Below are 16,129 nucleotides of genomic sequence, written 5' to 3' on the forward strand. Positions count from 1 at the left end.
AAAATAAAAAAACACTCCAGCGATTGAACAATAATTGTAGATTAGTGTATTTAAAACGTTAAAATGCTTGCTTATTTGTGCTGCATTTTTGTGGAAACGAATTAGCTAGTAAAGACTGTTTCATGAATATGGTCTCATCGTTTGAACCACATAGTTCAACAAAGCACGGCCGTTTTTAATGACCAACTAATAACTTCTGCTATTTACCTGATTAGAGTTCTCAAAAAAATGCACCTGTATTGAACAAAGCACCTAATCACTCACGTAATATTTTCTTGCTCCCTGTCATTTCGCTGTATTTTATGTTTGATTTAGCACAGTTTCCCTCTTATACTCCGAAAGTTCCCTTAGGCATTTGTGCGCATGCGCACTACTCATAAATGTTGCTTTATAGAGGACGCACAAAAATACTGAATAAAATCATTTATATTTAGGTTAAACGTAGGTTATAGCTTTTACTTCATGTTAGCTTGCAAATTATGCCCAAGAACATAATTTATTAAGCCATATGTCTTGCTAACAAGAAACAATGCTTCTAACCACAGGTCACGTACGAAAAATAATGCCCAGTTTAGGCCATTCCACTCCACTGAAGGGGTGGAGCGGAAAATGAAAATAAATACGGCCTTTTAAAATTTAAATGTTCCAGCGATTTCATTCCGTCAACCCCTTTGAACAAGAGCTAATTTCAGGAGTTTGCAAGCAGTTTCATTTAAAACGGAGAGAGCTGCCTTCAGCCAGTGTTTTCTGTTTTACTGACATGAGAGTCAAGGCTCCGAGCTCTCGGTCTCTTTAAAAGCATTTAAATAAAAACACTCCAGCGACTGTACACAATGTAAACAGAATATCATTTTAAAGAGCTATATTAAGCGCATATGAGCTGTTTATGTGGTTTACGGATGAGCTTCGGGGCTGGCGTTTCTTCGTCCGTGTTCACAAAACTACATATTTTAAAGGCATTAAAAATAATAAAAAATAAAACACTCCAGCGATTGAACAATAATTGTAGATTAGTGTTTTTAAAACGTTAAAATGCTTGCTTATTTGTGCAGCATTTTTGTGGAAACGAATAAGCTAGTAAAGACTGTTTCATATGGTCTCATCGTTTGAACCACGTTAGTTCAACAAAGTACGGCTGTTGTTAACCTCACCAATAACTTATGCTATTTAACTGATTAGAGCTCTCAAAAAAATGCACCTGTATTGAACAAAGCACCTAATCACTCACGTAATATTTTCTTGCTCCCTGTCATTTCGCTGTATTTTATGTTTGATTTAGCACAGTTTCCCTCTTATACTCCGAAAGTTCCCTTAGGCATTTGTGCGCATGCGCACTACTCATAAATGGTGCTTTATAGAGGACGCACAAAAATACTGAATAAAATCATTTATATTTAGGTTAAACGTAGGTTATAGCTTTTACTGCATGTTAGCTTGCAAATTATGCCCAAGAACATAATTTATTAAGCCATATGTCTTGCTAACAAGAAACAATGCTTCTAACCACAGGTCACGTACGAAAAATAATGCCCAGTTTAGGCCATTCCACTCCACTGAAGGGGTTTAGCGGAAAATGAAAATAAATACGGCCTTTTAAAATTTAAATGTTCCAGCGATTTCATTCCGTCAACCCCTTTGAACAAGAGCTAATTTCAGGAGTTTGCAAGCAGTTTCATTTAAAACGGAGAGAGCTGCCTTCAGCCAGTGTTTTCTGTTGTACTGACATGAGAGTCAAGGCTCCGAGCTCTCGGTCTGCGAACTACATCACTGAGCCTCTTTTAAAAGCATTTAAATAAAAACACTCCAGCGACTGTACGCAATGTAAACATAATATCATTTTAAAGAGCTATATTAAGCGCATATGAGCTGCTTTATATGGTTTACGGATGAGCTTCGGGGCTGGCGTTTCTTCGTCCGTGTTCACAAAACTACACATTTTAAAGGCATTTAAAAAATAAAAAATAAAAACACTCCAGCGATTGAACAGTAATAGTAGATTAGTGTATTGAAAACGTTAAAATGCTTGCTTATTTGTGCTGCATTTTTGTGGAAACGAATTAGCTAGTAAAGACTGTTTCATGAATATGGTCTCATCGTTTGAACCACATAGTTCAACAAAGCACGGCCGTTTTTAATGACCAACTAATAACTTCTGCTATTTACCTGATTAGAGTTCTCAAAAAAATGCACCTGTATTGAACAAAGCACCTAATCACTCACGTAATATTTTCTTGCTCCCTGTCATTTCGCTGTATTTTATGTTTGATTTAGCACAGTTTCCCTCTTATACTCCGAAAGTTCCCTTAGGCATTTGTGCGCATGCGCACTACTCATAAATGTTGCTTTATAGAGGACGCACAAAAATACTGAATAAAATCATTTATATTTAGGTTAAACGTAGGTTATAGCTTTTACTTCATGTTAGCTTGCAAATTATGCCCAAGAACATAATTTATTAAGCCATATGTCTTGCTAACAAGAAACAATGCTTCTAACCACAGGTCACGTACGAAAAATAATGCCCAGTTTAGGCCATTCCACTCCACTGAAGGGGTGGAGCGGAAAATGAAAATAAATACGGCCTTTTAAAATTTAAATGTTCCAGCGATTTCATTCCGTCAACCCCTTTGAACAAGAGCTAATTTCAGGAGTTTGCAAGCAGTTTCATTTAAAACGGAGAGAGCTGCCTTCAGCCAGTGTTTTCTGTTTTACTGACATGAGAGTCAAGGCTCCGAGCTCTCGGTCTCTTTAAAAGCATTTAAATAAAAACACTCCAGCGACTGTACACAATGTAAACAGAATATCATTTTAAAGAGCTATATTAAGCGCATATGAGCTGTTTATGTGGTTTACGGATGACCTTCGGGGCTGGCGTTTCTTCGTCCGTGTTCACAAAACTACATATTTTAAAGGCATTTAAAAAATAAAAAAACACTCCAGCGATTGAACAATAATTGTAGATTAGTGTATTTAAAACGTTAAAATGCTTGCTTATTTGTGCTGCATTTTTGTGGAAACGAATTAGCTAGTAAAGTCTGTTTCATGAATATGGTCTCATCGTTTGAACCACATAGTTCAACAAAGCACGGCCGTTTTTAATGACCAACTAATAACTTCTGCTATTTACCTGATTAGAGTTCTCAAAAAAATGCACCTGTATTGAACAAAGCACCTAATCACTCACGTAATATTTTCTTGCTCCCTGTCATTTCGCTGTATTTTATGTTTGATTTAGCACAGTTTCCCTCTTATACTCCGAAAGTTCCCTTAGGCATTTGTGCGCATGCGCACTACTCATAAATGTTGCTTTATAGAGGACGCACAAAAATACTGAATAAAATCATTTATATTTAGGTTAAACGTAGGTTATAGCTTTTACTTCATGTTAGCTTGCAAATTATGCCCAAGAACATAATTTATTAAGCCATATGTCTTGCTAACAAGAAACAATGCTTCTAACCACAGGTCACGTACGAAAAATAATGCCCAGTTTAGGCCATTCCACTCCACTGAAGGGGTGGAGCGGAAAATGAAAATAAATACGGCCTTTTAAAATTTAAATGTTCCAGCGATTTCATTCCGTCAACCCCTTTGAACAAGAGCTAATTTCAGGAGTTTGCAAGCAGTTTCATTTAAAACGGAGAGAGCTGCCTTCAGCCAGTGTTTTCTGTTTTACTGACATGAGAGTCAAGGCTCCGAGCTCTCGGTCTCTTTAAAAGCATTTAAATAAAAACACTCCAGCGACTGTACACAATGTAAACAGAATATCATTTTAAAGAGCTATATTAAGCGCATATGAGCTGTTTATGTGGTTTACGGATGAGCTTCGGGGCTGGCGTTTCTTCGTCCGTGTTCACAAAACTACACATTTTAAAGGCATTTAAAAAATAAAAAATAAAAACACTCCAGCGATTGAACAGTAATAGTAGATTAGTGTATTGAAAACGTTAAAATGCTTGCTTATTTGTGCTGCATTTTTGTGGAAACGAATTAGCTAGTAAAGACTGTTTCATGAATATGGTCTCATCGTTTGAACCACATAGTTCAACAAAGCACGGCCGTTTTTAATGACCAACTAATAACTTCAGCTATTTACCTGATTAGAGTTCTCAAAAAAAGCAACTGTATTGAACATAGCAACTAATCACTCATTTAATATTTTTTATTCCCTGTCATTTCGCTGTATTTTATGTTTGATTTAGCACAGTTTCCCTCTTATACTCCGAAAGTTCCCTTAGGCATTTGTGCGCATGCGCACTACTCATAAATGTTGCTTTATAGAGGACGCACAAAAATACTGAATAAAATCATTTATATTTAGGTTAAACGTAGGTTATAGCTTTTACTTCATGTTAGCTTGCAAATTATGCCCAAGAACATAATTTATTAAGGCATATGTCTTGCTAACAAGAAACAATGCTTCTAACCACAGGTCACGTACGAAAAATAATGCCCAGTTTAGGCCATTCCACTCCACTGAAGGGGTGGAGCGGAAAATGAAAATAAATACGGCCTTTTAAAATTTAAATGTTCCAGCGATTTCATTCCGTCAACCCCTTTGAACAAGAGCTAATTTCAGGAGTTTGCAAGCAGTTTCATTTAAAACGGAGAGAGCTGTCTTCAGCCAGTGTTTTCTGTTTTACTGACATGAGAGTCAAGGCTCCGAGCTCTCGGTCTGCGAACTACACCACTGAGCCTCTTTAAAAGCATTTAAATAAAAACACTCCAGCGACTGTACACAATGTAAACAGAATATCATTTTAAAGAGCTATATTAAGCGCATATGAGCTGTTTATGTGGTTTACGGATGAGCTTCGGGGCTGGCGTTTCTTCGTCCGTGTTCACAAAACTACATATTTTAAAGGCATTAAAAATAATAAAAAATAAAACACTCCAGCGATTGAACAATAATTGTAGATTAGTGTTTTTAAAACGTTAAAATGCTTGCTTATTTGTGCAGCATTTTTGTGGAAACGAATAAGCTAGTAAAGACTGTTTCATATGGTCTCATCGTTTGAACCACGTTAGTTCAACAAAGTACGGCTGTTGTTAACCTCACCAATAACTTATGCTATTTAACTGATTAGAGCTCTCAAAAAAATGCACCTGTATTGAACAAAGCACCTAATCACTCACGTAATATTTTCTTGCTCCCTGTCATTTCGCTGTATTTTATGTTTGATTTAGCACAGTTTCCCTCTTATACTCCGAAAGTTCCCTTAGGCATTTGTGCGCATGCGCACTACTCATAAATGGTGCTTTATAGAGGACGCACAAAAATACTGAATAAAATCATTTATATTTAGGTTAAACGTAGGTTATAGCTTTTACTGCATGTTAGCTTGCAAATTATGCCCAAGAACATAATTTATTAAGCCATATGTCTTGCTAACAAGAAACAATGCTTCTAACCACAGGTCACGTACGAAAAATAATGCCCAGTTTAGGCCATTCCACTCCACTGAAGGGGTTTAGCGGAAAATGAAAATAAATACGGCCTTTTAAAATTTAAATGTTCCAGCGATTTCATTCCGTCAACCCCTTTGAACAAGAGCTAATTTCAGGAGTTTGCAAGCAGTTTCATTTAAAACGGAGAGAGCTGCCTTCAGCCAGTGTTTTCTGTTGTACTGACATGAGAGTCAAGGCTCCGAGCTCTCGGTCTCTTTAAAAGCATTTAAATAAAAACACTCCAGCGACTGTACACAATGTAAACAGAATATCATTTTAAAGAGCTATATTAAGCGCATATGAGCTGTTTATGTGGTTTACGGATGACCTTCGGGGCTGGCGTTTCTTCGTCCGTGTTCACAAAACTACATATTTTAAAGGCATTTAAAAAATAAAAAAACACTCCAGCGATTGAACAATAATTGTAGATTAGTGTATTTAAAACGTTAAAATGCTTGCTTATTTGTGCTGCATTTTTGTGGAAACGAATTAGCTAGTAAAGACTGTTTCATGAATATGGTCTCATCGTTTGAACCACATAGTTCAACAAAGCACGGCCGTTTTTAATGACCAACTAATAACTTCTGCTATTTACCTGATTAGAGTTCTCAAAAAAATGCACCTGTATTGAACAAAGCACCTAATCACTCACGTAATATTTTCTTGCTCCCTGTCATTTCGCTGTATTTTATGTTTGATTTAGCACAGTTTCCCTCTTATACTCCGAAAGTTCCCTTAGGCATTTGTGCGCATGCGCACTACTCATAAATGTTGCTTTATAGAGGACGCACAAAAATACTGAATAAAATCATTTATATTTAGGTTAAACGTAGGTTATAGCTTTTACTTCATGTTAGCTTGCAAATTATGCCCAAGAACATAATTTATTAAGCCATATGTCTTGCTAACAAGAAACAATGCTTCTAACCACAGGTCACGTACGAAAAATAATGCCCAGTTTAGGCCATTCCACTCCACTGAAGGGGTGGAGCGGAAAATGAAAATAAATACGGCCTTTTAAAATTTAAATGTTCCAGCGATTTCATTCCGTCAACCCCTTTGAACAAGAGCTAATTTCAGGAGTTTGCAAGCAGTTTCATTTAAAACGGAGAGAGCTGCCTTCAGCCAGTGTTTTCTGTTTTACTGACATGAGAGTCAAGGCTCCGAGCTCTCGGTCTCTTTAAAAGCATTTAAATAAAAACACTCCAGCGACTGTACACAATGTAAACAGAATATCATTTTAAAGAGCTATATTAAGCGCATATGAGCTGTTTATGTGGTTTACGGATGAGCTTCGGGGCTGGCGTTTCTTCGTCCGTGTTCACAAAACTACACATTTTAAAGGCATTTAAAAAATAAAAAATAAAAACACTCCAGCGATTGAACAGTAATAGTAGATTAGTGTATTGAAAACGTTAAAATGCTTGCTTATTTGTGCTGCATTTTTGTGGAAACGAATTAGCTAGTAAAGACTGTTTCATGAATATGGTCTCATCGTTTGAACCACATAGTTCAACAAAGCACGGCCGTTTTTAATGACCAACTAATAACTTCAGCTATTTACCTGATTAGAGTTCTCAAAAAAAGCAACTGTATTGAACATAGCAACTAATCACTCATTTAATATTTTTTATTCCCTGTCATTTCGCTGTATTTTATGTTTGATTTAGCACAGTTTCCCTCTTATACTCCGAAAGTTCCCTTAGGCATTTGTGCGCATGCGCACTACTCATAAATGTTGCTTTATAGAGGACGCACAAAAATACTGAATAAAATCATTTATATTTAGGTTAAACGTAGGTTATAGCTTTTACTTCATGTTAGCTTGCAAATTATGCCCAAGAACATAATTTATTAAGGCATATGTCTTGCTAACAAGAAACAATGCTTCTAACCACAGGTCACGTACGAAAAATAATGCCCAGTTTAGGCCATTCCACTCCACTGAAGGGGTGGAGCGGAAAATGAAAATAAATACGGCCTTTTAAAATTTAAATGTTCCAGCGATTTCATTCCGTCAACCCCTTTGAACAAGAGCTAATTTCAGGAGTTTGCAAGCAGTTTCATTTAAAACGGAGAGAGCTGTCTTCAGCCAGTGTTTTCTGTTTTACTGACATGAGAGTCAAGGCTCCGAGCTCTCGGTCTGCGAACTACACCACTGAGCCTCTTTAAAAGCATTTAAATAAAAACACTCCAGCGACTGTACACAATGTAAACAGAATATCATTTTAAAGAGCTATATTAAGCGCATATGAGCTGTTTATGTGGTTTACGGATGAGCTTCGGGGCTGGCGTTTCTTCGTCCGTGTTCACAAAACTACATATTTTAAAGGCATTAAAAATAATAAAAAATAAAACACTCCAGCGATTGAACAATAATTGTAGATTAGTGTTTTTAAAACGTTAAAATGCTTGCTTATTTGTGCAGCATTTTTGTGGAAACGAATAAGCTAGTAAAGACTGTTTCATATGGTCTCATCGTTTGAACCACGTTAGTTCAACAAAGTACGGCTGTTGTTAACCTCACCAATAACTTATGCTATTTAACTGATTAGAGCTCTCAAAAAAATGCACCTGTATTGAACAAAGCACCTAATCACTCACGTAATATTTTCTTGCTCCCTGTCATTTCGCTGTATTTTATGTTTGATTTAGCACAGTTTCCCTCTTATACTCCGAAAGTTCCCTTAGGCATTTGTGCGCATGCGCACTACTCATAAATGGTGCTTTATAGAGGACGCACAAAAATACTGAATAAAATCATTTATATTTAGGTTAAACGTAGGTTATAGCTTTTACTGCATGTTAGCTTGCAAATTATGCCCAAGAACATAATTTATTAAGCCATATGTCTTGCTAACAAGAAACAATGCTTCTAACCACAGGTCACGTACGAAAAATAATGCCCAGTTTAGGCCATTCCACTCCACTGAAGGGGTTTAGCGGAAAATGAAAATAAATACGGCCTTTTAAAATTTAAATGTTCCAGCGATTTCATTCCGTCAACCCCTTTGAACAAGAGCTAATTTCAGGAGTTTGCAAGCAGTTTCATTTAAAACGGAGAGAGCTGCCTTCAGCCAGTGTTTTCTGTTGTACTGACATGAGAGTCAAGGCTCCGAGCTCTCGGTCTGCGAACTACATCACTGAGCCTCTTTTAAAAGCATTTAAATAAAAACACTCCAGCGACTGTACGCAATGTAAACATAATATCATTTTAAAGAGCTATATTAAGCGCATATGAGCTGCTTTATATGGTTTACGGATGAGCTTCGGGGCTGGCGTTTCTTCGTCCGTGTTCACAAAACTACACATTTTAAAGGCATTTAAAAAATAAAAAATAAAAACACTCCAGCGATTGAACAGTAATAGTAGATTAGTGTATTGAAAACGTTAAAATGCTTGCTTATTTGTGCTGCATTTTTGTGGAAACGAATTAGCTAGTAAAGACTGTTTCATGAATATGGTCTCATCGTTTGAACCACATAGTTCAACAAAGCACGGCCGTTTTTAATGACCAACTAATAACTTCTGCTATTTACCTGATTAGAGTTCTCAAAAAAATGCACCTGTATTGAACAAAGCATCTAATCACTCACGTAATATTTTCTTGCTCCCTGTCATTTCGCTGTATTTTATGTTTGATTTAGCACAGTTTCCCTCTTATACTCCGAAAGTTCCCTTAGGCATTTGTGCGCATGCGCACTACTCATAAATGTTGCTTTATAGAGGACGCACAAAAATACTGAATAAAATCATTTATATTTAGGTTAAACGTAGGTTATAGCTTTTACTTCATGTTAGCTTGCAAATTATGCCCAAGAACATAATTTATTAAGCCATATGTCTTGCTAACAAGAAACAATGCTTCTAACCACAGGTCACGTACGAAAAATAATGCCCAGTTTAGGCCATTCCACTCCACTGAAGGGGTGGAGCGGAAAATGAAAATAAATACGGCCTTTTAAAATTTAAATGTTCCAGCGATTTCATTCCGTCAACCCCTTTGAACAAGAGCTAATTTCAGGAGTTTGCAAGCAGTTTCATTTAAAACGGAGAGAGCTGCCTTCAGCCAGTGTTTTCTGTTTTACTGACATGAGAGTCAAGGCTCCGAGCTCTCGGTCTCTTTAAAAGCATTTAAATAAAAACACTCCAGCGACTGTACACAATGTAAACAGAATATCATTTTAAAGAGCTATATTAAGCGCATATGAGCTGTTTATGTGGTTTACGGATGACCTTCGGGGCTGGCGTTTCTTCGTCCGTGTTCACAAAACTACATATTTTAAAGGCATTTAAAAAATAAAAAAACACTCCAGCGATTGAACAATAATTGTAGATTAGTGTATTTAAAACGTTAAAATGCTTGCTTATTTGTGCTGCATTTTTGTGGAAACGAATTAGCTAGTAAAGACTGTTTCATGAATATGGTCTCATCGTTTGAACCACATAGTTCAACAAAGCACGGCCGTTTTTAATGACCAACTAATAACTTCTGCTATTTACCTGATTAGAGTTCTCAAAAAAATGCACCTGTATTGAACAAAGCACCTAATCACTCACGTAATATTTTCTTGCTCCCTGTCATTTCGCTGTATTTTATGTTTGATTTAGCACAGTTTCCCTCTTATACTCCGAAAGTTCCCTTAGGCATTTGTGCGCATGCGCACTACTCATAAATGTTGCTTTATAGAGGACGCACAAAAATACTGAATAAAATCATTTATATTTAGGTTAAACGTAGGTTATAGCTTTTACTTCATGTTAGCTTGCAAATTATGCCCAAGAACATAATTTATTAAGCCATATGTCTTGCTAACAAGAAACAATGCTTCTAACCACAGGTCACGTACGAAAAATAATGCCCAGTTTAGGCCATTCCACTCCACTGAAGGGGTGGAGCGGAAAATGAAAATAAATACGGCCTTTTAAAATTTAAATGTTCCAGCGATTTCATTCCGTCAACCCCTTTGAACAAGAGCTAATTTCAGGAGTTTGCAAGCAGTTTCATTTAAAACGGAGAGAGCTGCCTTCAGCCAGTGTTTTCTGTTTTACTGACATGAGAGTCAAGGCTCCGAGCTCTCGGTCTCTTTAAAAGCATTTAAATAAAAACACTCCAGCGACTGTACACAATGTAAACAGAATATCATTTTAAAGAGCTATATTAAGCGCATATGAGCTGTTTATGTGGTTTACGGATGAGCTTCGGGGCTGGCGTTTCTTCGTCCGTGTTCACAAAACTACACATTTTAAAGGCATTTAAAAAATAAAAAATAAAAACACTCCAGCGATTGAACAGTAATAGTAGATTAGTGTATTGAAAACGTTAAAATGCTTGCTTATTTGTGCTGCATTTTTGTGGAAACGAATTAGCTAGTAAAGACTGTTTCATGAATATGGTCTCATCGTTTGAACCACATAGTTCAACAAAGCACGGCCGTTTTTAATGACCAACTAATAACTTCTGCTATTTACCTGATTAGAGTTCTCAAAAAAATGCACCTGTATTGAACAAAGCACCTAATCACTCACGTAATATTTTCTTGCTCCCTGTCATTTCGCTGTATTTTATGTTTGATTTAGCACAGTTTCCCTCTTATACTCCGAAAGTTCCCTTGGGCATTTGTGCGCATGAGCACTACTCATAAATGTTGCTTTATAGAGGACGCACAAAAATACTGAATAAAATCATTTATATTTAGGTTAAACGTAGGTTATAGCTTTTACTTCATGTTAGCTTGCAAATTATGCCCAAGAACATAATTTATTAAGCCATATGTCTTGCTAACAAGAAACAATGCTTCTAACCACAGGTCACGTACGAAAAATAATGCCCAGTTTAGGCCATTCCACTCCACTGAAGGGGTGGAGCGGAAAATGAAAATAAATACGGCCTTTTAAAATTTAAATGTTCCAGCGATTTCATTCCGTCAACCCCTTTGAACAAGAGCTAATTTCAGGAGTTTGCAAGCAGTTTCATTTAAAACGGAGAGAGCTGCCTTCAGCCAGTGTTTTCTGTTTTACTGACATGAGAGTCAAGGCTCCGAGCTCTCGGTCTCTTTAAAAGCATTTAAATAAAAACACTCCAACGACTGTACACAATGTAAACAGAATATCATTTTAAAGAGCTATATTAAGCGCATATGAGCTGTTTATGTGGTTTACGGATGACCTTCGGGGCTGGCGTTTCTTCGTCCGTGTTCACAAAACTACATATTTTAAAGGCATTTAAAAAATAAAAAAACACTCCAGCGATTGAACAATAATTGTAGATTAGTGTATTTAAAACGTTAAAATGCTTGCTTATTTGTGCTGCATTTTTGTGGAAACGAATTAGCTAGTAAAGACTGTTTCATGAATATGGTCTCATCGTTTGAACCACATAGTTCAACAAAGCACGGCCGTTTTTAATGACCAACTAATAACTTCTGCTATTTACCTGATTAGAGTTCTCAAAAAAATGCACCTGTATTGAACAAAGCACCTAATCACTCACGTAATATTTTCTTGCTCCCTGTCATTTCGCTGTATTTTATGTTTGATTTAGCACAGTTTCCCTCTTATACTCCGAAAGTTCCCTTAGGCATTTGTGCGCATGCGCACTACTCATAAATGTTGCTTTATAGAGGACGCACAAAAATACTGAATAAAATCATTTATATTTAGGTTAAACGTAGGTTATAGCTTTTACTTCATGTTAGCTTGCAAATTATGCCCAAGAACATAATTTATTAAGCCATATGTCTTGCTAACAAGAAACAATGCTTCTAACCACAGGTCACGTACGAAAAATAATGCCCAGTTTAGGCCATTCCACTCCACTGAAGGGGTGGAGCGGAAAATGAAAATAAATACGGCCTTTTAAAATTTAAATGTTCCAGCGATTTCATTCCGTCAACCCCTTTGAACAAGAGCTAATTTCAGGAGTTTGCAAGCAGTTTCATTTAAAACGGAGAGAGCTGCCTTCAGCCAGTGTTTTCTGTTTTACTGACATGAGAGTCAAGGCTCCGAGCTCTCGGTCTCTTTAAAAGCATTTAAATAAAAACACTCCAGCGACTGTACACAATGTAAACAGAATATCATTTTAAAGAGCTATATTAAGCGCATATGAGCTGTTTATGTGGTTTACGGATGACCTTCGGGGCTGGCGTTTCTTCGTCCGTGTTCACAAAACTACATATTTTAAAGGCATTTAAAAAATAAAAAAACACTCCAGCGATTGAACAATAATTGTAGATTAGTGTATTTAAAACGTTAAAATGCTTGCTTATTTGTGCTGCATTTTTGTGGAAACGAATTAGCTAGTAAAGACTGTTTCATGAATATGGTCTCATCGTTTGAACCACATAGTTCAACAAAGCACGGCCGTTTTTAATGACCAACTAATAACTTCTGCTATTTACCTGATTAGAGTTCTCAAAAAAATGCACCTGTATTGAACAAAGCACCTAATCACTCACGTAATATTTTCTTGCTCCCTGTCATTTCGCTGTATTTTATGTTTGATTTAGCACAGTTTCCCTCTTATACTCCGAAAGTTCCCTTAGGCATTTGTGCGCATGCGCACTACTCATAAATGTTGCTTTATAGAGGACGCACAAAAATACTGAATAAAATCATTTATATTTAGGTTAAACGTAGGTTATAGCTTTTACTTCATGTTAGCTTGCAAATTATGCCCAAGAACATAATTTATTAAGCCATATGTCTTGCTAACAAGAAACAATGCTTCTAACCACAGGTCACGTACGAAAAATAATGCCCAGTTTAGGCCATTCCACTCCACTGAAGGGGTGGAGCGGAAAATGAAAATAAATACGGCCTTTTAAAATTTAAATGTTCCAGCGATTTCATTCCGTCAACCCCTTTGAACAAGAGCTAATTTCAGGAGTTTGCAAGCAGTTTCATTTAAAACGGAGAGAGCTGCCTTCAGCCAGTGTTTTCTGTTTTACTGACATGAGAGTCAAGGCTCCGAGCTCTCGGTCTCTTTAAAAGCATTTAAATAAAAACACTCCAGCGACTGTACACAATGTAAACAGAATATCATTTTAAAGAGCTATATTAAGCGCATATGAGCTGTTTATGTGGTTTACGGATGACCTTCGGGGCTGGCGTTTCTTCGTCCGTGTTCACAAAACTACACATTTTAAAGGCATTTAAAAAATAAAAAATAAAAACACTCCAGCGATTGAACAGTAATAGTAGATTAGTGTATTGAAAACGTTAAAATGCTTGCTTATTTGTGCTGCATTTTTGTGGAAACGAATTAGCTAGTAAAGACTGTTTCATGAATATGGTCTCATCGTTTGAACCACATAGTTCAACAAAGCACGGCCGTTTTTAATGACCAACTAATAACTTCTGCTATTTACCTGATTAGAGTTCTCAAAAAAATGCACCTGTATTGAACAAAGCACCTAATCACTCACGTAATATTTTCTTGCTCCCTGTCATTTCGCTGTATTTTATGTTTGATTTAGCACAGTTTCCCTCTTATACTCCGAAAGTTCCCTTGGGCATTTGTGCGCATGCGCACTACTCATAAATGTTGCTTTATAGAGGACGCACAAAAATACTGAATAAAATCATTTATATTTAGGTTAAACGTAGGTTATAGCTTTTACTTCATGTTAGCTTGCAAATTATGCCCAAGAACATAATTTATTAAGCCATATGTCTTGCTAACAAGAAACAATGCTTCTAACCACAGGTCACGTACGAAAAATAATGCCCAGTTTAGGCCATTCCACTCCACTGAAGGGGTGGAGCGGAAAATGAAAATAAATACGGCCTTTTAAAATTTAAATGTTCCAGCGATTTCATTCCGTCAACCCCTTTGAACAAGAGCTAATTTCAGGAGTTTGCAAGCAGTTTCATTTAAAACGGAGAGAGCTGCCTTCAGCCAGTGTTTTCTGTTTTACTGACATGAGAGTCAAGGCTCCGAGCTCTCGGTCTCTTTAAAAGCATTTAAATAAAAACACTCCAGCGACTGTACACAATGTAAACAGAATATCATTTTAAAGAGCTATATTAAGCGCATATGAGCTGTTTATGTGGTTTACGGATGAGCTTCGGGGCTGGCGTTTCTTCGTCCGTGTTCACAAAACTACACATTTTAAAGGCATTTAAAAAATAAAAAATAAAAACACTCCAGCGATTGAACAGTAATAGTAGATTAGTGTATTGAAAACGTTAAAATGCTTGCTTATTTGTGCTGCATTTTTGTGGAAACGAATTAGCTAGTAAAGACTGTTTCATGAATATGGTCTCATCGTTTGAACCACATAGTTCAACAAAGCACGGCCGTTTTTAATGACCAACTAATAACTTCAGCTATTTACCTGATTAGAGTTCTCAAAAAAAGCAACTGTATTGAACATAGCAACTAATCACTCATTTAATATTTTTTATTCCCTGTCATTTCGCTGTATTTTATGTTTGATTTAGCACAGTTTCCCTCTTATACTCCGAAAGTTCCCTTAGGCATTTGTGCGCATGCGCACTACTCATAAATGTTGCTTTATAGAGGACGCACAAAAATACTGAATAAAATCATTTATATTTAGGTTAAACGTAGGTTATAGCTTTTACTTCATGTTAGCTTGCAAATTATGCCCAAGAACATAATTTATTAAGGCATATGTCTTGCTAACAAGAAACAATGCTTCTAACCACAGGTCACGTACGAAAAATAATGCCCAGTTTAGGCCATTCCACTCCACTGAAGGGGTGGAGCGGAAAATGAAAATAAATACGGCCTTTTAAAATTTAAATGTTCCAGCGATTTCATTCCGTCAACCCCTTTGAACAAGAGCTAATTTCAGGAGTTTGCAAGCAGTTTCATTTAAAACGGAGAGAGCTGTCTTCAGCCAGTGTTTTCTGTTTTACTGACATGAGAGTCAAGGCTCCGAGCTCTCGGTCTGCGAACTACACCACTGAGCCTCTTTAAAAGCATTTAAATAAAAACACTCCAGCGACTGTACACAATGTAAACAGAATATCATTTTAAAGAGCTATATTAAGCGCATATGAGCTGTTTATGTGGTTTACGGATGAGCTTCGGGGCTGGCGTTTCTTCGTCCGTGTTCACAAAACTACATATTTTAAAGGCATTAAAAATAATAAAAAATAAAACACTCCAGCGATTGAACAATAATTGTAGATTAGTGTTTTTAAAACGTTAAAATGCTTGCTTATTTGTGCAGCATTTTTGTGGAAACGAATAAGCTAGTAAAGACTGTTTCATATGGTCTCATCGTTTGAACCACGTTAGTTCAACAAAGTACGGCTGTTGTTAACCTCACCAATAACTTATGCTATTTAACTGATTAGAGCTCTCAAAAAAATGCACCTGTATTGAACAAAGCACCTAATCACTCACGTAATATTTTCTTGCTCCCTGTCATTTCGCTGTATTTTATGTTTGATTTAGCACAGTTTCCCTCTTATACTCCGAAAGTTCCCTTAGGCATTTGTGCGCATGCGCACTACTCATAAATGGTGCTTTATAGAGGACGCACAAAAATACTGAATAAAATCATTTATATTTAGGTTAAACGTAGGTTATAGCTTTTACTGCATGTTAGCTTGCAAATTATGCCCAAGAACATAATTTATTAAGCCATATGTCTTGCTAACAAGAAACAATGCTTCTAACCACAGGTCACGTACGAAAAATAATGCC

This window comes from Garra rufa, unplaced genomic scaffold (assembly GCF_049309525.1).
Source record: "Garra rufa unplaced genomic scaffold, GarRuf1.0 hap1_unplaced_002, whole genome shotgun sequence".
Taxonomy (NCBI): Eukaryota; Metazoa; Chordata; class Actinopteri; order Cypriniformes; family Cyprinidae; genus Garra; species Garra rufa.